General features: G+C 48.0%; 2 protein-coding genes across 5 annotated transcripts in view; one reads left to right on the top strand and one right to left on the bottom strand.

The window, feature by feature from the left end:
* Positions 1-9,981, bottom strand: part of LOC119456322 (uncharacterized) — a 36,379-nt gene extending 26,398 nt beyond the window's left edge. Inside the window, exon 1 of the mRNA XM_037718025.2 lies at positions 9,851-9,981. The gene's annotated coding sequence lies outside the window, so the exon portion shown is untranslated. The remainder of the gene's footprint in view (positions 1-9,850) is intronic.
* LOC119457005 (uncharacterized) overlaps positions 1-23,732 on the top strand; it is a 251,339-nt gene that overhangs the window by 5,174 nt on the left and 222,433 nt on the right. The gene's annotated exons all lie outside the window — the stretch shown is intronic.

Below are 23,732 nucleotides of genomic sequence, written 5' to 3'. Positions count from 1 at the left end.
TTTTCTCCTTTCTTGTACGGGACTGGAGTTCCTGCGGGAACGGTCAGGTGGCTTGGCTGAAAATCGATCCTGCACCTGAATGAACGAATGTAAGGCTACGAATTGAGGTAATAGATAGGAAGAAAAGAATTGACATAATGGTTCCTTCGTGTGCTTATTAATAAAGGACTAACAATTCAACACTCACTATTTTTTTTTCACCTTTAATAACCTACGCCATCAGACATACCCGACACCACCGTGATAATGCACTAACACCATACTCTGGGCGAGCTGACGCATTTAATTTTTTTACCACTTTTTTTACCTATTCCATGACTGGAATTGCTTACCGGGAACATTATCCTAAAAAATCGCTGCTCATTGTTTATATGCTGGCTGTGTGTTATCTGTTCCATAGTGGTGCCCACCCTGGTTGGTTCTTGAATCCGCAGTGTATGTATTGAATGTAATAATAAAACAAGATAAGCACGGTCATCTTGAAGCTGACACATTATAGATATTACGGAAGGACGCATAGATTCGCAATTACGGAAGTGGATCAGGTGCAGTTGGTGTGGAATGTGCTGGTGACTGCGGAGCGCAGCGCTGCTGCCGACTATGGTAGGGGATGTGGAACAAGTGCCTCGTCCGCCGCCATGGTCGGGAGCGGCGCTGGCTAACACTCCCAGGGCTATGCTTAGTATATGCTCACGAATACGCAAGAAAATAAAGTGACAGCCGCTGCTGTCACATTATTGGCATCGCATCGCGCGCGTCATGCGCGGAGGATGTGGGTTCGGCTTCCACAGGCGGCGAGTTGTCTACTTATCGAACTTCAGTTTTCCGTTTGGCGTTAATACGAAGCGCATTGCATATTTAACTCTCATTAATAATTATTCATGTCACCTAGGCGGGACCATTTGCCCGTCCCACAACCTCACAGGGCCTTTAAATAAAGTTCTTTGACTGACTGACTGACTGACTGACTGACTGACTGACTGACTGACTGACTGACTGACTGACTGCACTTGAATAACGAAATAAAGATAATTTGCTCTATGCTTTCCCTGGCTCTGTGGTCCGTCCGCATCACACGGATATTTTGGGCACATATTTCACGTTGTGTTCGGTCTTTAGAGGTCCAGATATTCCGAACACTTCACCGCAGGGAAGTCGCTCCAACTCAGACGCACATACATTGAACGCATCGTGCGTTACAACTCAGACGCTTACCAAACCAACCTGTAACACGTTAAAGATGACCAAAATTAACATGGAGACTCCTCCCCCCCCCCCCCCCCCCCACACACACACACACACACACACACACACTACGACGTGCCTCGTAATCAAATCGTGGTTTTGGCACGGAAAACCCCACATTTCATTCAATCAAACCAACAAACGCGCCCGTTATACCACGCCTCGATGTCGGCGCTCAAAACGCGCGCGCCCTTCGCACTCCCATGCTTTTCCTCGCGAAGGGGGCCGCGTTCTCATCCGATGCGTGGCCCGCGCTGCGTGCTCAAACACGCGCATCATCCGACCAGCAGCAGCAGTGTGCCGACACACAGCGCGTGTTGAATCGCGACGCCTCCCCTTCGCGCAATTGCAGAGCGCGCGCTAGACCGCGCCGGCAGCGGCGGCGGCTTCACGCTTGTCTGCCGGCCCCGCTGACCCGGAAAGTAGTGGGCGGCCGTCACTAGTCCTCGTCCCCAAATCTTTCGCCGCAGCCATCGGCGAACGAGCGAAGCGAAAGGCCGCACGAGGCCTCGGCAAGAGCGTAGTACGTACTGGTCTCCTCCGCTTCTTCTTCGTCGTTTTCGCCGTGATTGATGACGCCCGGGGGAGACTCCTCGCCTTTTTTCTGCGCCGCGCCAGTTTTGATATCCACGCTTTTAAGGACGGCTCCGCACAGTCTCACTGCTTCTGGGAGGCCGCGGCGGCGGAGGCTTGGCGCGTTGACTCGCGCGCTATGCACTGCAGCCACGCTGAGCATGCCTGTTCACCCGCGTTTGCCCGCTCCTATCGCGCAGGCCATCTCTCATAGTCGTGTCATCGAAAAAAAAAATTGCAATAAAGGAACGGGAACAACATTTTATTTCGCCTTTTATTTTCTCCCTTGTTTTCAGCTTTCGCTTTGATGGCTGTTTTCACAAGTGCGCTCCTGCCGTTATTGCTTCGGGCGAAGCTGCGAAAGGCTCTAAAGTGTAGGAGTGATATCGGGTGCCTGCGATTGACTGAGGCCTTCTTGATCGACGCCCCAACGCCAGCGAGTTTCGCTTCATTTCCCTATTTTTCTTTTTTCTTTGCTTGCTTTTCCTCCCTTAGCAAAGTTGCGCAGGCCCGCTCTCTGCAATTTTGCTGGAACGTGCTTGGTAAATGTGCTAACTATAGCATATAGGATCAACGCACTTAAACCGAGCAGACTAATCTCATTGGCAGGCGAGTTTCCGCCCGGTTTGACTCACAAAAGAGAGAGATTATATTGAAGGAAAGGTCGGTCCTGAGCTGGTATGCTCTAGCCTGCTATTCTGCACAGGGGAAAGAGGAGAAGGGGAAGAAAAGACGGAATGGATGATGATCACTTACAAGATGTATATTTGAAGCGTGTGGGGTGAATGTTTTGCCTAGCGTAAGATCAACGCACTAAAACTGAGCCGACGATCCTTATAGGCAGGCGAGTTTCCGCCCGGCTTGACTAACGAGATTTATATTTTTGCTTTCTTTTGTGACGCAGCCAAGAAAGGAAAGGGACAGCATTTCGGTAGAGTTCACTGATGAGCTATCCGCGATAAGCGTATCGAAGCCGAGATACGGTGCTTCAAGCCCTCATCTCTCATCATTGCTCGCGACAAACAGTGATAATGTGACGCAACAGCGTGGGGCACGCTTGTTGCTTCGCAGCTGAGAAAAGTCAGAACTGTCGCAAAGACTCACCTGCAGATCAGTTGACTTTGTATTTTATTATTAGTATTATATGATGCTTAGGAGATGTTGGCTCATTTAATTAGCGCCGGCTACTCCTTGTTCACAAAGAGATGCGCAAATAGTAAAAGCCACATGTATGAAAAAGAAATTACTTAAAACTACACTAAAACTGAAAGTCATTTCAGAAACATAGCAGCAAAAAGTCCAATCACATAAGTACACTAAAGCCACCCTAAAACGGATAGTCAATTCAGAAATACAGCAACACAGAAGTCTATAGTCTGTTGCTGAATAGCCATGCCGTCATAGTCTGTTTGCAACGCAAAACCTTCGCAAACTGACTATGACAAGACAGAGCGGACCTTACAGCCAATGCAATCTTGTAGCAGTGGCGACTCACAAGAAGCAAGCAGAAGCGTTTTCATGTTCACTCTTTCGTACCTCCAGGCTTCGCAACTTGAACGCCGGCCCACATGTGTAATGCCGAGGGCCCTAACGCTCACGCTTTGCGCTGTGGTGTTCGACTATATATCGCTGGCGACTTCGTTCTTTTACTAAGTCCTGCAGAGGATATGTATGCGTAAGTGGGATACATGTAGGTGGCGCTTCTGTCCTGCTGTGAGAATGAAATTATCCATTCGGAGGCTCACGCTTGCATCTCAGGAGCAACAGCTGGACAGAACGGTGTGTGCGTAATGGATGCGAAATCTCGAATGCCGTTGATTGAATAGGGTATTCCGAGTGAAGTACGGAGCTCCTGAGTACAGCTGTTCATGTGGCGTGTTTTATAGCACCTGTGACTTTTCTTCCTTATTCTATTTATCTTCGACTCACTTACAATGGACGAAAGAGCGAGTTCACACGAAGAAAGATGAATAAACGAAGCGAGTGGCGCAGTTTGGAACCAAAGAAGTAAAGGCACGTCTGAACACGCGCTTCTCTGCTGGAACGATAAGCACCGCTGCTGAGTTCAGTGCTGTGGTCGTTTTGACTTCATTGTTCGATCACGTACAGTGAAGCTTTACGGGAAGTGCAGACTTGTTTTTGTTGTATCGGCTTACTGAAGCATCTTTATAAGAAGATTTTAAACGCAAATTGCAGCAAGTATTTGTTGCTCCCTCGTGGTGACCTGGGAGTTGGAGTGTTCTCCTGGACACCATAAGGAGTGTGTTCAGCTCTTGTCGGTGGTTGCCGCGTTTCGATGGTGAACGGAATGCAATAACGCTCATATATCCTGCTTTTGGTGCACTTTAAGGAAGCGCAAGCAGCCAAAATAATCCAGATCCATACACTACGGCGTCTTGCAATTAACGACGCTTCAAGAGACGTTGGGCCGGGGATACCTGATGGTATGACTAAATACGCAGGAAAAAATGAATGCCTCACCGCGTCTCTCTTCTGGTCACATAATGAGGCTGAAAAGGACTATACCTGCTGAGTGCGGTCCGACGTAGCATTAAAGCCTCACAACATTTAAGCGACAGAGCTAACCAATAGGTTTTCCAGCAGCACATCTCATCCCATCTACCGGAACACTTTAACTTGACTGAGCATCATACTCCCATGTTTTCTGCTCATTTTTCTTTTCTCTGTTCCATCATCCTCGCCTTTGAATGTAACGCTGTGTGGGTGCTTCAGCCACGCACGCCTTCTGCTCGAATACCGATGTGTGGGTGGGGCGGCGTATGTGGTTTCGGGCGACAATGTGGCGCGCTTGATTATACTTGAACTTGGCCGCTTTCTGCGCAGCGCTACTGGCTTTTACGTGTTGCATTCCCGGTGGTTGTTCTACCAGGCAGGCATTGGATGGCTGAGAACTAATGCACTCCGCCAATTAGGTCCTTGCAGCATCAACGCGTGCGCCCCGGGTTTGGGTGCGCCGACCCGGTTTTGCTGCTAATCGGATTATCCAGGTCGCATCGGTCGAGCTGCAGCGACCGACACGACGGACGGGCTTGTATAATTGGAGTCGTGCGCGTCGGTGCGGTATAAACAAATGCGTGCTAACATTCATGCCGCGCGGCGAGCGGTTTGCGTTCTCGATCGAATGGCACGCGCAGGAGAGAGAAAGTGCGTTGCCCGTGAGCGGACATACGTATGCTTGCCAATGTGCAAACGAACTTCTTGTTATTTCATTTCTGTTTTCCTCGTTTCGCTCGCGTCCGAGTATTTGCTAAAAATATCACATACGGCGACAAATCATGACCGTGCATACTGAATAGGAGCAGCACAGCATACGTGTGACCTAAGTGGCACCTCGAGCCCTGGAAAGCCTGCCTTTTTGCGAGAAAGTTTTAGCAAGCGAAATTAAATATACGAAAAAAAAATTGCGACATGAAAAGGCTTCAAAATCTCCTAGAAAGTGTGAATGAGGAGGAGGAGGGGGCGATCATCACGCGATAGCCATTGGCAAAAACACGAAGTAGAACCGTGCATGTGGGCCTCAGCCATGTCCTATTCTTTCTTTACTGGGGTTACGAACGGATGTGCGGGCGGATAGACACACAAGATTCCCGGGACAGGGGAGGGGGGGGGGGGGGGGGAGGGCACTGTTCTTGCTGACGTCTCATACGCATAACACATGTGTGAAAGATCGGATACAATGCAATTACTTAATCGAACAAGCTGCTCGCGGGCCCGCAGCAGGGTGCTTTCCCGCTGCTTACAACGCTTCGTTTTATGGCCGTTTTACGACACAGTTCCATGTGCACAATTCAGAGAAGAGGAACGTGATGCTTTCACGTAGGATTCACACGAATTGAAAGCGGGGCGAGTTGGTTTGGCAATATGGTTGAAAAAGACTGTTCCTTTTCTTCGTGTTCTTCCTGCTTTTACTTGCGATAACAATTTATAAGTAGTGTTTAGAGTGGTTCATGAAACTTATCTGACGCCTCTTGTGTGTCATGTCTGCCTCCGAGATGTGCCATCACCAGGCGCCTTGTTTATGATAGCAAATTCCTCTATGTCCTTCTTATTGAAGAACATTTACATATAGGAAGTTGTCTCGGGTGACATGAAAAAAGACAGGTAGGGCCTGACAAGGACTGTATGCGAAGTTATACATACTATTTACGCTGGTTAGTCTCATCTTGTCTGAAGCCTCTTTTGTGTCATATGGCTAATAATGTAAGAAGAAAGGAAGAGACAGACTGAGCAGCCCCGAGCACTGCGCTAAGCAGCTCCACTGCAATATACTCTTTCACATGGCGTAGCAATCCCAGTCATACACAACTGAACGAACGTTTTCATGAGCAATGCTCCAGATTGGTCCTGACTTGAACGCCCCTGTGCTCTGCCAAATAAAAATATTTCCTACGCCTCAGTTTCGCTTTTGAGGCTTAGAGCGTTACGTTACAAGCAGGCGTGATGTTACAATGAACCGTGATGTTATAAGGATACCGCGATATCTAGCTCACGACTGCTCGGCGCAGTAAAATAGAAGACGGAAGTATACTCAACGGTGTGCGCTGAAATCTCGGAGACAACAGCCGGCGCCATGGCACCGTTATACGAGACGCCACCGGGTGCGCGGGATGTCTGCGTTTTGTAGCGCAAGTTTGTCAACGTGCACACGAAGCGGCAATGGATGAGCGACAGCAAGCATACGTCAGAGGCATCGTGTGCGAGAGAGACGTGAGCTCGGTATTGCAAGTCACTTCCGTCAGTGTTTTATGCAAACACCCTTTGAAATTTTTTAAAGAACCACGTCCGCTTGGAGAATGGCGCTACAACGTCCAGCAGCGAAATGTCTTTCGGACACGTTGCTGTACACGGACAGAAAGCTCGCTGCTGCCTGCGACGCCACGCAGCCGTTTGCCGTGCCGGCTGTGCTGCGAGGCGCCACGCCGCTGGAAGCGGTGTCCGTGTTGCCGGTGATTAAACGGCAGCGTGTAGGACACGACCGTGTTCTAAGGAGGCCGTTTCTCGCGCCCCGCGTATACGGAGGTGCCCCGCACGCACACGGCCCCGACGAGGTCGCGACAAGAACGGCCGCTGTCGCAGCCGCCGTGGGCCCTTGTCCCCAGCGACTTTTGGCGCCGCCTCTGCGGAATGAGGCAGGCCCCATTACGACGCGCTGACCCGTGGCAGCGACAACGCGACTCTGTGAGGCGTCGAGTGTAAGTAAACGCCCGGATTCGATGAGCAAACAGCCACCCGACAGCGTAGTGTTTACGTGCTCCAGACGAAGATTCAAGCAAGGGATGCTTGTGTGGATGCTGTTGACGCCGTATACGTTGTTCACTATACCCGACGCAGAGAGTGAGGGAGAATTAGTGTGCGAGACAATCGTTTTGTAAACATTGGCGCGAGAAAAACTTGGACAAAGACAGAAAAACGTTAGTGCACGCGTTGTTTTTTTCTTTGTCCGAACCTAGTTCCCGCTAATGTTTGCAACAGCATTGATTACTTGCTTGCCCACCCTGCTATACGCTTGTGATGGCGGAACACTGTTAATATGTCACTAATCGTGAAGGTAGTATGTGCATTTACCCATGCACTGATTCTTTTGCTAGCGTGAGTACCGGTTTCGTGAGATATATACTATACTATGTAGAAACATTGTTAGGTTAGCTGGGGCTTTTCATATACTAATAAGAGCAAGGACTGCGTTCATAGTATAGGCATATATTTAGCGGCAGATGTTTTTCGGCGCTTCTAAGAATAATCTTACACGGGATCCAACATTAGGGCGCGTTTATTTTTCGTAATAAGGACGCGAGGTCGTCCCTAAAGGGCATCGACCGCGCATGCGCGCAGGCACTATACTGACAGGAGAGCAACACTGGGGAGGCTTACGCGCGACGATGGGCATTTGCATATTCATTGGAAGCAGCCCGTGTCGCACAGGCCGTGGAAACAGCCTCTCGATCATGGGAACCCGAAGAGCGCGGCGTGGTGAAAACGTACACCTTAATTAACGAGTCTCGTCGCAGCGCAGTGGGAACCCGAGGTTATTGACGCCACAAGCCTTTCTTCTACTGTCATTCTGCCGCCGCGTTTCTGAGCGTGCTCCTCCTAAACCCTTTCCCCATCCAATGCTTCCAATCATTGTGTGCCGAGCTGCGCCGAGTTCTTTTGTTTCTTTTTTTGCCATTTCCTTCGCATTTTCTGGCGTTTTAAAGAGTTATATCTTTTCGTCGTCGACGTATCCGTTCAGTGGCTTCTCGTCAAACAACATTTCTCGCTCTCAGAATTGCCCACGGTTTTACGCCTATAGGACGTCGTCTCCGCGTGCACCTTTCTTCGGACGCGATTGTGGGAAACCGCGGCGGGCGGTCGTTTAAGTAATGAACGCGGAGCACGTTTCGAGGCGCCTGCGCTTTGTCAAGTCGGACGCAACGAACGCTCCTGTGTACGGACAGTGTGTATCTCGGTGGCCGATCAGCGGGTGAAGCCAGTAGCGCGTCCCTCTGGTGACGGAGCTCGTAAGTTCTCGGGAGGCGCAGGTTCTCACGACGCTTTCGCACAACACAGTCGTCTCTTGTATATAGCAATCGCTGATGCCGGAAGATACGCGGATGGTGTGACCTAAGCGAAATATGAAAACGGGACTGTGAGCTGATCTCTCGCGGAAGCTTGCAAGACGGCCACAGAGCAAGAGAGAAAGACGAAAGAAAAGCGAAATGCAGAGAGATCAGCCAGAACGGAGAATCCGGTTTGCTACCCTGCACCGGGGGAATTGGTGTGCTGCACGGGATCCCGTGCTGTGGTAGTGTGCGGTGACCATTATCACCTGGAATTGAGTTTCTGTGCTCTCTCTCTCTCTCTTTCTGTACTTTCTTCCGATGTTTCTACCTCCCCCTGTTTTCATCCCCCAGTGTAGGGTAGCAAACCAGATTTTCTATTTATGCATTTATTTATTTACGCTACCTACACAGATATACATTCGCCGTAGGGGCATTAGTGTAGGGGGAATAAAATCGTTCAATATAGATAGAATACATATACGTAACAAACGGCAGATTGATAACAGTTCATTAGGACTTATGAAGAGAACAACGATTAAAAATATTTATTGATAATAACAATAGGTAACAAATGTTCACAAAATTTCAAATATAAACGACAACGACAGAAAAGGAAAGGCCCTTCCGGTGCTCGCCGCTCTTAAGCCGAGGCACTTCTTAATGCCAGTTGCAAAACAACAAAACGCAAGATTTGTTTTTTCATCGTGAAATCTGGCCTTTCATCAGATCATGCTTAACTTCTGCTTTATTTTTACAAGTACATATATCTGCCAGTGACGTGTTCTAGGCACCCGGTGCTAACAACATGCATCATTGTGCTATGGTGCCTAGAAGCCACCATAATTGGGCAATACACTATCTTCTTCCCTTTAAGAACTTAAGCCTGGGGTGATTAATCAAATGTCAGTGGTCCAATTTGTGCACGCTCGTGATAGCAGAGTTGCCAGCGTGGTAGCGTCTCGTATCATCGTCTGAAACATGAACAAAAACAAAAAAGAAACCCTACTGTTCGTAGACTGGGGACACACTTTGAAGGAAACGGGACGCGCTGTCGAATCTTGGTCGGCGTCACAATTGGTGTGCGCGTCTGTTAGTTAACCTGCAAAAATCTGAAGCTTAGGATTCTTTGCGCCATCAACGTCGGTTACAGCAATATCTACGTCAGTTACGGGGAATATCGACACTCCAGCGTCTGGAAACAGAACAGGTCTTTCCATCTTGTCTAGAAAGACGCTACTACTTGCTATGTTGGTCGCGGCCATCCGAAAAGTGATTCTCGCAAACGTAGTCATGAGATGTGAGCTCTCAATCCTTCATTGGAATCGTGCGAGCCCATGCTTGCAGTCATGCCGTCACGAGGAACTTCAACGGCCATTACCTTCTTTTTGCAGGGCACGAACTTCTGCTAGAGTTTGGGTCAACGTATTTGTGCCTCATGCTCGAATGATATAAGGATGTAAGGTGCTCACCTCGCAGTCGTCGAGATTCCGCTCTGTTGGTCAGAAGGGCGCGGGAAGCCTTCTGAAAGCGCGTGCGATATAAAACAAGAGCAACGGCGGAAGCCCGCGAGAACTAGCGAGGCTGAAAACTACAAAGAAGGGAGTCTGTAAATACAAGCTGCGAAAGCTTGCAGAGCTCGTCATGTCCTGCCCGGATGAAACAAATCGTAGTATTGTTTCCCAAGGACATCGACCCACTCAATCAAACGCATGCGAGTCGGTAACTTCGCGGCATCAGCAGACGTCGTCTGCTTCCGAATTGCAGCTAGCAGTTCTTTTCAGAGTCTGCGCAGAATGTGATTGGGGCAGCATCTAGGAATAACTGTCGCTAAATGATCCGTCACACATGCTTATTGGCATATATTTAAAAAAATGTTTTAAACATTTGGTAAATATGGAACCGTAGCCTAGTTCTTTGTGCCGCTTCTATTGAAAAGCATGTAAACAATGGGGACACGCCTGAAGTGCCATCTGTTATGAAGCGCTGGAACTCCCAGGTTTCCTCCTCGCCAAGCGGGCCATTACTGCGTCGCCCGAGCGTTTTGGCGTGGGCGCACATGTCAATATTTCTTGGTTCGTGCCGCGGCGAAATATCTGCTAATCTCTGCAAGATTTGTTAATCGATAGCGAACAGTGTAACTTGGTGGAAAACACTTGTCTTATCTGTTCAGGCTCTGAAAAATTATTTATTTCTATGGCTGCGGGTTACAAACTGCCCGCCTAATGTCATCAGCAACGCGTGGTTCTTCATGCCAACCGGCCGCCAGGCTTGCATTATTGGATTCGCGGATATATCTGGCCATCACCGTTCCTTCCTGGACTTTATGCGGAAGACGGGGCTTTAGCAATCCTGCGTACTTATTAACATAGGGTAAATTAACGCAAAAATATTATTAGTTGGTAGGCTCTTACTCAAATAGGGCAGATAGGTGAACGGCGTGATTCATTAACAAGGCACAACCTTTGCATAAGTCGTCGGGGAAGTAAAAACCAAATTAGTATCCAAACGATTTCGTGAACAAGCTTCAATTTTCCTCCAACCATAACATTGCAACGTTGTATGCGTGACAATCTCACTTTTTGTCTGTCCACTAAATTGCGAGTTAGTACTGTAAAAAACCCCTCCTACGCAGATTTTAAATGGACTACATCGTTCAAGGCATACAGTATGGCGACGAGACAGCCTTTAAAGCCCATTCTGGACTGTCCCTGCGCATTAATGTTTAAATTATTAGACTGTAAGCGAGCTGACAAGCAACGTAATAGTTCTCTATATACTCACAGCGCTCAGATTAGGTTAAATCTTCAATTTGGCGTGAGAGTGTGACTAGAAGTACCTTTAACTAAGTCTAACCATCTAGCGCTTTGCAGGCAGCTCACCAGGCATGAAAGTAGGTCTCGTGCTTTATCACAACGCGACAAGCTCGCCTTTCTGCGTAAACGAGATGAGAGCTAATTTAACTTAACTGTGAATGAATCAATACTGCCCGTTTATAAGTGCGCTTTCGCTCACGACGCATATGTGCATGTGTGATATTGTGTGTGCAAGTGTACTACGTGGAGATTGAACTTTAGGTAACTGGCTACGTGGTTCATGAATCTAGCAAATACAAAACGAGTGGAATGCGGCGGCACCCATTCATCTTAGCGGATCTGCGCCTGGATTCATAGCGGCCACGTTAAGACGCAGGGATTATGCACGTTAATTAAATTAATTTAATTAAATCAGCCCTAGTAGGCTATAATCCTCGTACGCGTTATTCATTCGGCTTTGCGTTAGTCCTGGTGATTCGTTTTGAACAAACAAGTTTGTCGCGTGCCAGTCTGTAATCACATGCATCTCCCGCAGCCAAACCTAACTTTATAAAGCTTCACGAAATTCAAGCTGAAGGAAGCAGTAAGCCACATCACAGCCAGCATTGGCGCGCTATTGGCACAGGTTGTTCGCTTTGGCGCCAGCTAATGACATTTCAAGGTGCAAGGATATAACGGTTGGTTTTTGCTTTGAAAGCAGCACTTCTTAGACGCAATTAATATCCGGACTGACTGGTGGCGACGATGTCTCGCCTTTTAAACAAATAATAACGGCCGGTGAAATACAATTCTGTCGCGGGTACACGCACACGCACGCGTGTGCGAGAGTGTAGCTGTTCCTGCTCTCAACAGCGACGAGTGCATTCCGATGGAACCAGAATACAAAATCGCTCTTGCTCGTAAAGCTTCATAATTTCTTGCTCATTCACTTCTCGAACCAAAGCCGCTTTGTCATATTGGCGCGGCAGTATTAACAACGAGGCTGTAAGGGCTATGTCAAGGTTTAACGCGGCTTCCAGCACTTCATGTCTACTCAGAACATGCAGACCTTCACTCGCCGTTCTACTTCCGAAGAAAAGTCATAGAGGTGAGAAGGCGTCAAGATGAGGTGCCACGTCAGAAAAAAAGAAAAAAAAAGAAAAGAAAGGAAAAGCGTTACAAGATGGTAGTAGAAGAAAAAAGAAAGAAAAGGACATGAACAAACAAAAGCAAGAGAGACGTGCCGGCGCCTGTGCAGCGGTGCTTCGCATTCTGAGCGTGGTGCCTGGAACGTCGCTTAATGAGGTGCCGGCCGCAAGATGCGTGCGTTTCCTGAAGGACACCCGCGCTTCGTTTGTGTGCCCGCGGAGGGCCCGCGTGCAGCCTTGCTTTTTAATCTATACCTTTTCTTATAGGCCGCATTTCACCGTCCTCTTCGCAAAGTTTGCATAGCCGCGTTCCGTGCCTCAGCTCTCGTTATGCGAAGAGGATCGTCGTTGCCCACTGCTTAACGTTCTCGCTCGTTATGTTGGAAGAAAACGTCTTGGCACGTCGCTGGAGCATACCTCGCTTGGGGCATAATCAGCTACAATGTGTGGTGTCATAACATGTTTTGGTACCGCAGGAGACTTCGCTGGCGCTTATTATATACATATAAGCGAGATATGCGCCAGTGAGGTGCTTTGACGTTTTGTTCCAACGAGATATATATGTATATATGTATATAATAATGTGGGTAACCGGACTATTAATTTTTTCTTACGTTTCAAGGCTGTCGTTCATGGAACGTGCGTAAATATGCTCATTTCGAAACTTCTTTAAATGTGGCAATGAAACTTAATATATTTGAGCACCTCTAATGAGGGTCTCTTTCCAGCAAGTTCGTTCTTTATTTATTTAATAGTATTTTTGTTGCGCCCAGGGTTCCTATTCACCGTGCCTAAACTTGGTTGCACAAGCGTCACTAAATCGAGAGATTTAGACACTCTGTGTAGGCCCTTTGCAAGCGTGACAGGCCAACGGAAGGACGTTGGTTCTTACACCAGCGTTCTGTGATTCGCAAATTGATTATTATTCCTAGTAGTGTACAGTGTATACAGTATATTCAGTCGTCGTTGTCCAAGTGGTCTTGCGCTTCCAGTATAATTCGTGCCTGTGAAGGCTCAGCCGACGTTACGATTTGCTGTCATGTAGTCAATCAACTAAAGCAAGAGGTCTGACTCGGCGATTTTCCGTGTACTTTTAGTTTAATCCCTTATAACGTACCTGCATAAAATATTTTAACTAATGGAAGGAAACGCATTAAACCATTAGCCGCCGCGCTTGTTCATTGGTTGTGGTGCTCTGCTGGTGAGCGGATTCGATCCCACGCCGGATTCGATACGATGGCGACGGAAAGCGAAAGGGCTCGTGTACCTAGCTGTGAGTGGGCTTTACGCCCCAAGCCCTGGTGGTCAAAATAATCCCACGTTTTCTATTAAGCGACGTCTGCAATAATGCAGATGTTGCTTTTAAACATGAAATCGTATCAATCAATTATCAATTAAGCATTATGCAATGTCAACAACATACACGCAAGAATAAAGGATGTGTCATCTCGAACTGTCTCCGCTGCAGGTCAAATCTCGAACGCGAGGCGAACAACAAATCGCATCGACGTTAAACTCGCGGAATGCGCACTCATCTTCATCTACGAGAAACGATAACGTCGACATGTCTTCGCTCCCTGATCGATATCCGTCGCCTTATCTGCGCTTGCTTTCACTGCATTCATTGCTTCGTTCTTCTTTCTCCGGTCTCGCGCCGTTTTATGACGCGAGAGTCTCCTCTTCCTTTTCATGCAATTGACAGACGGCGCCAAGATTCCGGCCAAGAACAAACAGCTATACTCGGGGCTTATCGTTCAGATTTCTCTCGCCTCACGCGCGACTTTTAAGTGCGCAAAAAAAGGGGATCGACGCGTCTGTGCGTCTGTCTCCATTTGTTCTCGGAGAATCAACCAATCGAGAATCGATTCGACTTCATACGCGCGCTCTCTTTAGGAGCGGCGAGCAAGACGCCTGGGCTATAGCTTCTGTTCGAGCAGCGCCGCTTCGACCGGCACTCTCTCGAGCTCACACCATTTCGCCTCTGTCGTTCGTTACTTCCGAAATATTTCTCTTCCTTCGGGCCTATTTTCTCCTCTCGATCGAAACTTCAGTTCAGCCTCAGTGGTCTTTTGTCCGTCCGCTGTTGGCCGTCTTTTGTCGCTCCTTCATCAAGTCGAGCGCCTTGCGGTGTCCTTTACAGGAAGTGAGGTATACGTGGGTCGCGTTTGTATACCGCCGAAACTTTTACTAAACGGCTTGATGACCTCGGTGGCTCCTTTGCAACCGTGATGGTACAATGGGTCGTTACGACGTGACGTGTTCCCGCTCGCTCCGCTGACCGAATTTAGTTACTCAAGCGCTTGGCAGCGAAGGCCTTTGCCGCTTTCTTCTTAGTTGCATTTGCAGCTTCCGCGTGTTTTTCCGACATCATTCACAAGTCGTTAGTCTCACTCTTTTGCTTCGCGCTGAAGAAGCTGCCTCTTCCTTACCACCAATATAGAAACGCTTTTGATGACTGACTCTAGCGTCAACGCCGAGTGAAGATCACGGGTATTGTTACGTGGAAAGATGATAGCGGGAGGCTATATACAAATATATATCTACAAGCAGATACGTCGCACTGGCTTAAAGGCAGCAGTCAGCGCTAGCCCAAACATCGTCGACGTCTTCTCAGACACAGCTGGCCTCTTCGTCCTGAATGGAACTGGCCCGTAACGAGCCATGTTCTGAAGCAACATCAAGAAAAGCAATGTGATCGTAATTGTGAGCTTCACCATACTGGTACCACTTTACCCGCCGTGGTTGCTTACTAGGTTATGGTGTTGGGCTGCTAAGGACGAGGTCATGGGATCAAATCCCGGCCATGGCGGCCGCATTTCGATAGGGGCGAAATGCGAGAACACCCGTGTACTTAGAGTTAGGTGCACATTAAAGAACCCCAGGTGGTCCAAATTATTGCGGAGTCCTCCGCAACGACGTGCCTCATAATCAAATCGTGGTTTTGGCACGTAAAATGCCATAATTTAATTAATTTAAATTAACTGACACCACTTTATCGCTACCACCAGCGGCCAGCATCTCCGTCGCCTATCACTTTTCGCATGCTAGGCAAGACGTGTCTGCAGCTTGTGCCGCATGGCTTAGCTATAGCATGCGCAATGGGGTGGTAGATGGCGACAGATGAAACGAATGGAAACACAGTGAAAACTGTGCATGCGTGAAGATGCGGGTAGAGCTGTGTATCGGCGTCGCAGTTTTTTCTGCCAACATACTTTTCATAACGATAAGGATTTGCTCGCTCAAGAGTGTAATTGCCTCGGTGCGTTGACCACAAGCGCTCTCTAAGGGATTTCCCTGCTTGTAACCGCTTCTAGGGCTGTATAACGTTAAGCAAGTTGGTGAGCGTGTAGCGTGGCTACCTTTGCCCTCTTCACGCCAAGGATTGTCTCTGTCAGCGTCGTCAGTCTGGGCTTGATTCCGTTGAAATTTTCTTCCTTTCACAGTGTGTGCCCTGCACTTTTCCTCACGAGGAAGACCTCCTGTTCTGGAAGAACGAACTGAACTGTTATCAGGAAGTATCCGCCACTTTACTTGTGCGGGAGCAAGCTCGCTAGCTCTCTCGCCGGTCATGCTCAATGCCTATGACACACGTTTGTTAAGAACGTACTATTGTGGGCCTCAACATAAAGGAGGTCAAGAGGGTGTAAGAGAGGAAACGAGAAAAAAGAAAGTGTCGAGGAAAGCGTTAAAATGCGATAAACCCAGAAGTTTGCAAATGAAACAAGTATGAACTCCTTTTTCACACCGTAAGCGTTAAGCAGGTAGCGTGCGGGGTTCCAAAGGTGGCGGTCGCTCCGTGCCGAGCCGCCTTTTCACCTGAGGCTCGTCCGCTCATTAGAGCAGCTCACCCTTGCGCTCGCCTCTTCAGTTCTTGAGTGTCTTCTTTTTCTTTTTCTGTTCAACTATTCTCTTTCAGAGCTTATTTACATGCGTGACTTCCAGGCACGTCCTTATCCGTATCACTCTCTATCCTCGCCTCGTTATATACCGGCCCTATAGGCTGGCTTCGCTTGATAATAACATGCTGCCCTGTTCCTTGCGCCCCAGCTGCGTGCTCCCTTTTTGTCCTTCCTTGACACTGCTCTGTCTTCATTTCCTCCCAAATTCAGGCAGCTGGCGCGCGTCTTCGTTACAGTGACCTGAGACTGCCATTACCGGAGCGTGTACCTGCTCCTCTCTCTCTCTCTCTCTCTCTCTCTCTCTCTCTCTATATATATATATATATATATATATATATATATATATATAACTTTCTGGGCACGCGCGACATTCTTCCTGCTATCGCTTGACAACCTGCTGCCGCTTCAGTGCGCTCGCACCCGCCTCGCGTTGACGCTGAAGTGGCGCCACGACAAAAGTGGAAGGTACAGAACACCTTGTTTGGCTGATAAAGTCTTTGCATGAGTCGGTGATAGATGTTATAAGGACTCCTCAGATGCACTTGGCGATGATGTTATACCGAATATAGTTGCCATAGAAGCTATTCGCTAACAGTAATCATATATTCATATCAGAGATTGAGTGAAGAGAGAGAGAGAATTGAGATGCGAAAGGCAGGAGGTTAAACGGAAGATAGATATCCACTTTGCTACCCTGCATTGGGGAATGGGTAAGGGGAGACAGAAAGATAAAGAAAAATGCACACACACACACACACACACACATATATATATATATATATATATATATATATATATATATATATATATATATATATATATATATATATATATATATATAACATAACGGCTGCTAGAGGGCTCACGAAAATGCCACGAAGGAACCAATCCTACTACCAAGAACCGATGCAGCAGCAAAGCTTCGCATACTCGCGCATGATGCCTCACGATCCATTTGGAACACGCCAGGGGAGGTATTCTGTAAGGGTCCACCTAGTGGGACATGTCCATTTCGTCTGCTGTTGAAGTTCTGGGCTGCACGTCCGCAGCAACCAGGCGCCATAGCCAAGCAGCACTTCAGCAGCAGACGAAATGGACATGTCCACCAGGTGGACCCTTACAGAATGCCTCCCCAGGTTTCCGGCTTACTCGTCGGCACCACCTGGATCCATTCCTCCGACTACGCATTCCGTCTGGACTTTCTCGAATCGAGACAACTGCTCTCTGCCGACTGTGGCTTGGAGTATTTTTTTCGAATGCTTTTGCTTGACGCACCGAAGAAGCAACCGAACATATACTCTGTTACTGTCCTGGCTACAGCTACCAGCAAAGTGCTTGTGACGGCGTTGGCACGCCTCGACGACTGGCCGCTTTTTGAGCAGACTATCTTGGAGTGCCGGCGGATGCGGTCTTCACACTAGAAGGCGACAAAGGCGCTACTGAAGTTCCTCCGCTCAAGCGACATGTTTGAACGACTGTAACACTCCCGTGAGATAGAGCGAAATGGCCTAATAAAACAAGGCAGCTAGGCTGCAGCGAAGGTGTGTTTATATTTCTGGCCACCCGCTGCAGGGGCTCATGGCATTCCGCTGCTGAACACGAGGTCGTGCGTTCGATTGTATAGGCTACGGCAGTCGCGTTATGATGAGCGCGGGATGAGTGCCAATCTGATTGTCAAATTAAATTATCGGGTTTTACGTGCCAAAACCACGATCTGATTATGTGGCACGCCGTAGTGGGAGACTCCGGAAATTTGGACCACCTGGGGTTCTTTGACGTGCACCTAAATCTTAAATACACGGGTGTTATTGCATTTCGCCCCCATCGAAATGCGGCCGCCGTGGCCGGGATTCGATCCTGCGACCTCGTGCTCAGCAGCCCAACACCATAGCCACTGAGCAACCACGGCGGGTCACCAATCTGATTGTTTGCTCGGACTGATATGCAGGCTAAACAACGATTGCTTGTCGATGTTAATTGGAAACCGTCTACTGCGGAGTGTTTCATAACCAGTGTTTATTTGGGGATGTAAAACAATCACTATAAAGCACAACTTTTCCCGCCCGATCCCCCCTTTACTTTTCTTTCTTTCTTTCTTTCTTTCTTTCTTTCTTCTTTCTTTCTTTCTTTCTTTCTTTCTTCCTTCCTTTCTGTTTCTTTTTTTTTGCCAGTCGCTTTAAAATAAATGCAACCGTGCTGCAGGGATCACTTACTATTACTAAACATTGTTCCACACACTATTTACACTTGTATAGCAGTTGTGTATGAAGCTGCAGACAGGTGTCGCAAGCTCATGATTAACGGGCCTAGCGCATTAGTATGTCAAATGCGTGGCCGTTCTGTCTTTGCGACGGCCGCGTGCTTGGCCTTGGCTGTTGCGCAAGCACGTATCGCGCTCCCACACTTGCAGCCTTGCTTCGCCGGCTTGCTAACGGTATCCCATACGTGAGTTCCGCGACGAACAGCGGCCGTGTCGCATTCATGGCTGCAGGCGAGGCACGTGTCATGCCTTTCTCGGACACGGGTCGCAAGAAAGCGGCGTCGATCGAAGCGAGACGTGGTGCCAGAGAGCAACGACACCTCGACAAAGCCACACGCCGCCTCTTTTATCTCGCCTCAGAGTCTTGGTCTCGCTCTCCTCTACCGACACTAGCACCTCGGTGGCACAGATCGAAATAGTCCCGATGCTTGCGTGGAACGCGTCCGCGCAGAACGTCCACAATACGGCATCGGCACCGAGAACTTCTCCTAAGCTGTCGTGTGGGCTTCTTGGACGCGCGCCAATGTTCTTTTCCTACGCGGATGGACAAACGTGCGCCTCCTCTCCCCTCCCCCATGGTTCTTCGTGACCTCGATCTTCCCGCAGACGCAGCCATATAGAGCGGTCCTGATAATCATGTTGTTCATGGATCAGAGGGACATGCTAACCTTTGTGCCGGAACTTGGAGGAAAACAAAGAAACTTGAAAGGAAGCTGAGGAGCGCGCAACGAAAGATGGAAGGGATATATGATAGGCGTGTGATATAGGGACAGAGAAAAACGATGAGGAAATATGATAAACGCTGAAAGGCAGGGATTGAATTTTAGTACTGACCTAGTGTGTAAATTCGGGCTAGTTGGTTGTTCATTATCATCTAATAACAACGCGTAAAACGTTATTGTTATGGCCGCCAGCGTTGTGTATGTGTCTTCTATATTCGTCCCTCGTTTTACGCGCTGTCATTATGTAATTATGGATATGGCAACAAATGCGGCTAGGTGATGTATTAGCTGAGAATAACGGGCTGGAAGTTGGTGCGTAGAACAGCTAACCACTGGTGTATACGAGTTCCGGAACGGGCTTTGCTACCGTAATATTGGCAAATTGTAGTTCTAGATAGCGACAATTAACCCCTGTTAAGACGATTCGCAGTTCATGTAACGCACAGAATGAGTAACTGGTGGTCTACTACACAACCAAATTGGCTGTACAAAAGAAAGGGAGGTACAGACTATAATAGGGTGGCGGAGTTGTAGGACTGATGAAACTAAGAAATTATACTGCATGTGTTTAGTCGACGCAAGATAGAGATGTAGTGACATATATATTAGCTTAAAATTCAAACACGATCAGGTTTGCGTTTTCACAAATGACTTCCTAATTTTTTTTTCGTGTGTGTCTGTGATTCACTGTGAGCACCTTTGAAAGGTGGTGATTACACAGTGGCACCTACGCTTGTAAGTGAAGAAGTGACAGTCGCCCTTTAAATAGCGGCTCCACTTCCGTGTCATTGTGGAACTTAGCCCTCGCATGGCTTTTCAAATGGCACCGAGAACACAGCTCGTAAAATTTTAGAGCGGAGACGAGCACCGCCTCGACACTTTCCTCTTTGTCTTCAGCTTTCCTGTTCCTCACCTGATGCCTCCTTGCTCGCTCGCCGCCTTAAACGCCATCGCCAGCAGGTCGCGCCTTCTTATATTTCCTGGTTCAATTTATGTCTTCTCCTGTTTGCCGTTTTCTTGTGCACCTGCGCGTCAGTATCTGGCGTATAACGCTAGAGCATTTATCGATGTTCAACGTACACTTCAACGATTGAAATTCGGTAATTCGAGGGACTTCAGTAGATATTGATTTGAAGAACATCATTTAACTGAGCGTTGAAAGGGAGAGACATACAACGGAGTGCGCGACCGGTATGCTTTTAATTATCCGTAGCAGACAAGCTTCACGGCACCTCTGTATGCAACGGAGGTCAAGCACTCACATGAGTGTCTTTTTCGTTGATGGCTCTCCGTCACGACACACGTTCATTTAGGCTGGGCGGCATGATAAAGCAAAAAAAAAAAAAGAAATTGTTAACTTGAACTGAAGGAAAGAGTGCTCATTTTGTCTCAACTTGTACGAAAAATAGCATCAATTCTAAACGAATGATCGTATATAGAACAAAGCTCTAACGTTTGATCTAGCACAATTTATAGACATATCACTTACTAATCGACGTTGGTATAGCTATCCGGTGCAGTTAGCGGGCGTCTAAGTGTACCGTTTACTTTCGATCCCAGCAGGTGATGGACTCCAGAGCAAAGTGAAATTTCAAACGGTTCTCGCATCTTTCTTCGGTCGGGTACACTTACGTACGTTGCATTCAAAGCGTTGAGCGCAGCCAGGGAGCCTGCATTGAAGGCACTGAACGCGCGCTCACCACCTCATCTCCGTGACTGCGAGCACACGCACCACGCACATCCCCAAGCGCATGCACACAGAAACGCGCACACACATAGGCGCACGCAGATTGAGAAAGAGCGAGATAAAAAAAAAATAACAAGCTTGCTCTGTTCAGCTCGTCCTATTACACAGCCCGGCTATTACGAAACGGTAAAGCTCACTTTGTCACAAGCCAGGCGCTCACCGACGACCGGCACTTATGAAACCGCCCAGGAATGTAGTTTGCGCATGTTACCGAGCATTAGAGGGATCATATTTCGTAGAGAAAGGGGCTGCGCGGCGATTTACACTGCGGCGGCGGCCGAAAACCGGCCTTATATTGGCCTCGCGCACCCCATATACTGCATCCTTTTCTTTCGCCTGTGCACCTAGACTATATATACTGGTTTGCGCTTGCCGCACGCCTCTCGGCGAGGAGGCGAAACAGTGTGGCGAGGATGTCGCGCCGAGCTGCATAAAATGGTGCGGCAAACTCTTCATCGCGTAGGCACCGGGGTTGCGTATATCTTGCCGGGGCCCAAATTACGTATCGTACCGCACATGCGCGCGGCGTTAATTACAGTGTTAAAGCGAAGCGCGCTATTCCCTTTCCCCTTCTGCGTTCACTGCTTCAATGCGCGCCGCACGCATTATGTATATAGGAAGCTCGGTTTCGTGACCGAGCGAAGCGAGCGAGCTCGTTGTACGTATATCCGCCGCAACGTTCCACAGTGCAGACCGGCCAAGTGGGGTCTATATAGTCTCCATGCGCGAGAATGGCGGCATCGGCCAAGAGCTGAGATTAAAGAGCTTTTTACGTGCAACAATTTTGTACTGCGTTTTCTGGAGCTGCTATAAGCCCTCATGTAGTATGTGTACTATGCGTTCCCATTTCACGCGTGAAGATAGCGGTGGTTGCGATGCCTTGCGTTTGCGAGACGTCTAGACTCTAGATGGAAGACCGAGTTGGCGTAAGATTATTCAGTTTGGTTTGATTGAAGTGAACCAGGTTGAGGTAGGAATTATTTTCGACGTATGCGCGTGTTTGAGCTCGTGATTCGATGAAACCAGAACTGAAAGGTGGAAGGCCAACGTGACTGGTTTGACAAAGCGCATTGTTATTTGCATACCGATCACGCGACACGATCAGTTTAGTAGGCAAGTTTAAACACCTGTTAGCGTACGAGAAACACTAACATGTGCTAAATTTCCGACAAGATTGCACAATGTCAAGGGGGCTTGCGTCTTGGGCTAGCAAACGTCGCAATCAAAGTGCCTTCTGTCGGAGGAATTGAGTTTTCTTTTTTTCACTAATGCTTGGACGACTTCCATTTCTTTATTTACTATATATGTTTTATGTGAACTGCAGTACTATCTGTCAGTTGAGGGTAGGGCTGGAAGAGTAGGTTATTATTATCGGCAGCCTATAAGGGCGACCCTTGGGGACGGAAGTGTCTCGGTGAGGCTGCTTGATAGCAGATTTTCTGAACTCGAATGCTGCCATGCTATGGGCTCTTATATTTACATTCGGCTGTGTGCACCGTTTACTTGCTCTTTTAATTAACGCCAGAAAGCCCAACGTATCACTGTTGATTGACGCCCCAATGTCTCAAGATTCGGATGTAGGCTCGGGAAACCTAACGCAAAGCCATATAGCGTTTTTGATACGCTGGAGCCAAGTTTCAGTTATGAATTATTCAGAAATTAATTTACTAAATAATTGATTGCTACACTAATTAATCTGTAACTAGAATGATGCATCATTGATTGTTTTCAGTGCGTGTACTCATTAATGGCTAGAAATGAAGTCGAACAAGTTCTTATAATGTTCCTTAATCTGGTAAAGATAGGTTTTATGAGGTTAAAAACCCTTCATTTCATTTGAAAAGGCTGTTATACTATACGAGGGCATTATCTTAAATGAACGCTAAAGATAAAAATAAGTATATCTGTATTAGTAGACTGTCCGACAATACAGAAAAAAAAATGTAGCTATTACAGTGAAAAGAAGGTAAACAAGAAGAGGCGTAAAACAAAAGACATGCAGTGATGCTGTCTTCGAGTTCCCGCGCCAGGCCACCCTGACGTCAAGATTTTGACGGCGTCTGCGTGCACTTAAATAAAATTTTAGCGGTAAAGATAGAGTGCATTGTATTTTAAAAGATCCGAAGACTAATCTTACCAAGATTTATGAGCATTTACTGAGCCACTGTGGCCCAAATACGTAAATATACTTGGAAATCCGTGACGTCATACTCTCGTAACGGCGCTGGGGTTTCCGGCACAAAATTTAATACATCAAACTTTGACCTTAATTTTGCCGCGAAATTAACGGAAATATAGTTTTGAAAAAAGTGCTTTATCAATCCAAACTTACTGTTTCACTTTGGTGTCCCTTTAAGATTTCGCACCTCTGTGCATTTACCTTGTTTTCGTCGCTCTTTGAACTCTGAAGCCCTTGCGCCATGAAACTTGATTAAAAGAATAACGACAATTAGGCTCGGCTTTCCCCGGCCGTGACGCGGCAGACAAGCTAGCAGCAGGCTGAATGGCTGGCCAGACCGCCTGGTAGGTGCGGAGGTCATCGCCGCCTTCGTTCGAGGCGACGCTGCTTCGCCCACGCCGTCTCGGTGATGCTCCGAGCCGGCAGCGTGTCCGTCGAGCATGGCTGCGCCTCTAACGAGGCTTGCGGCCGGCAGGCGTTTCCGAGCCGGGAATTACGTAACAGAGTAGTGAACCCGTCTTGGGAGGTTGGTTGGGCTACTGCGATGCGACGTGTCTGGCCGGAGCCGTAAACCAGCCGGACGACACTGCGAGTGAATGGGTTA

This window comes from Dermacentor silvarum, chromosome 6 (assembly GCF_013339745.2).
Source record: "Dermacentor silvarum isolate Dsil-2018 chromosome 6, BIME_Dsil_1.4, whole genome shotgun sequence".
NCBI classification, from domain to species: Eukaryota; Metazoa; Arthropoda; class Arachnida; order Ixodida; family Ixodidae; genus Dermacentor; species Dermacentor silvarum.
This window is presented reverse-complemented; position numbering and strand designations above follow the sequence as displayed.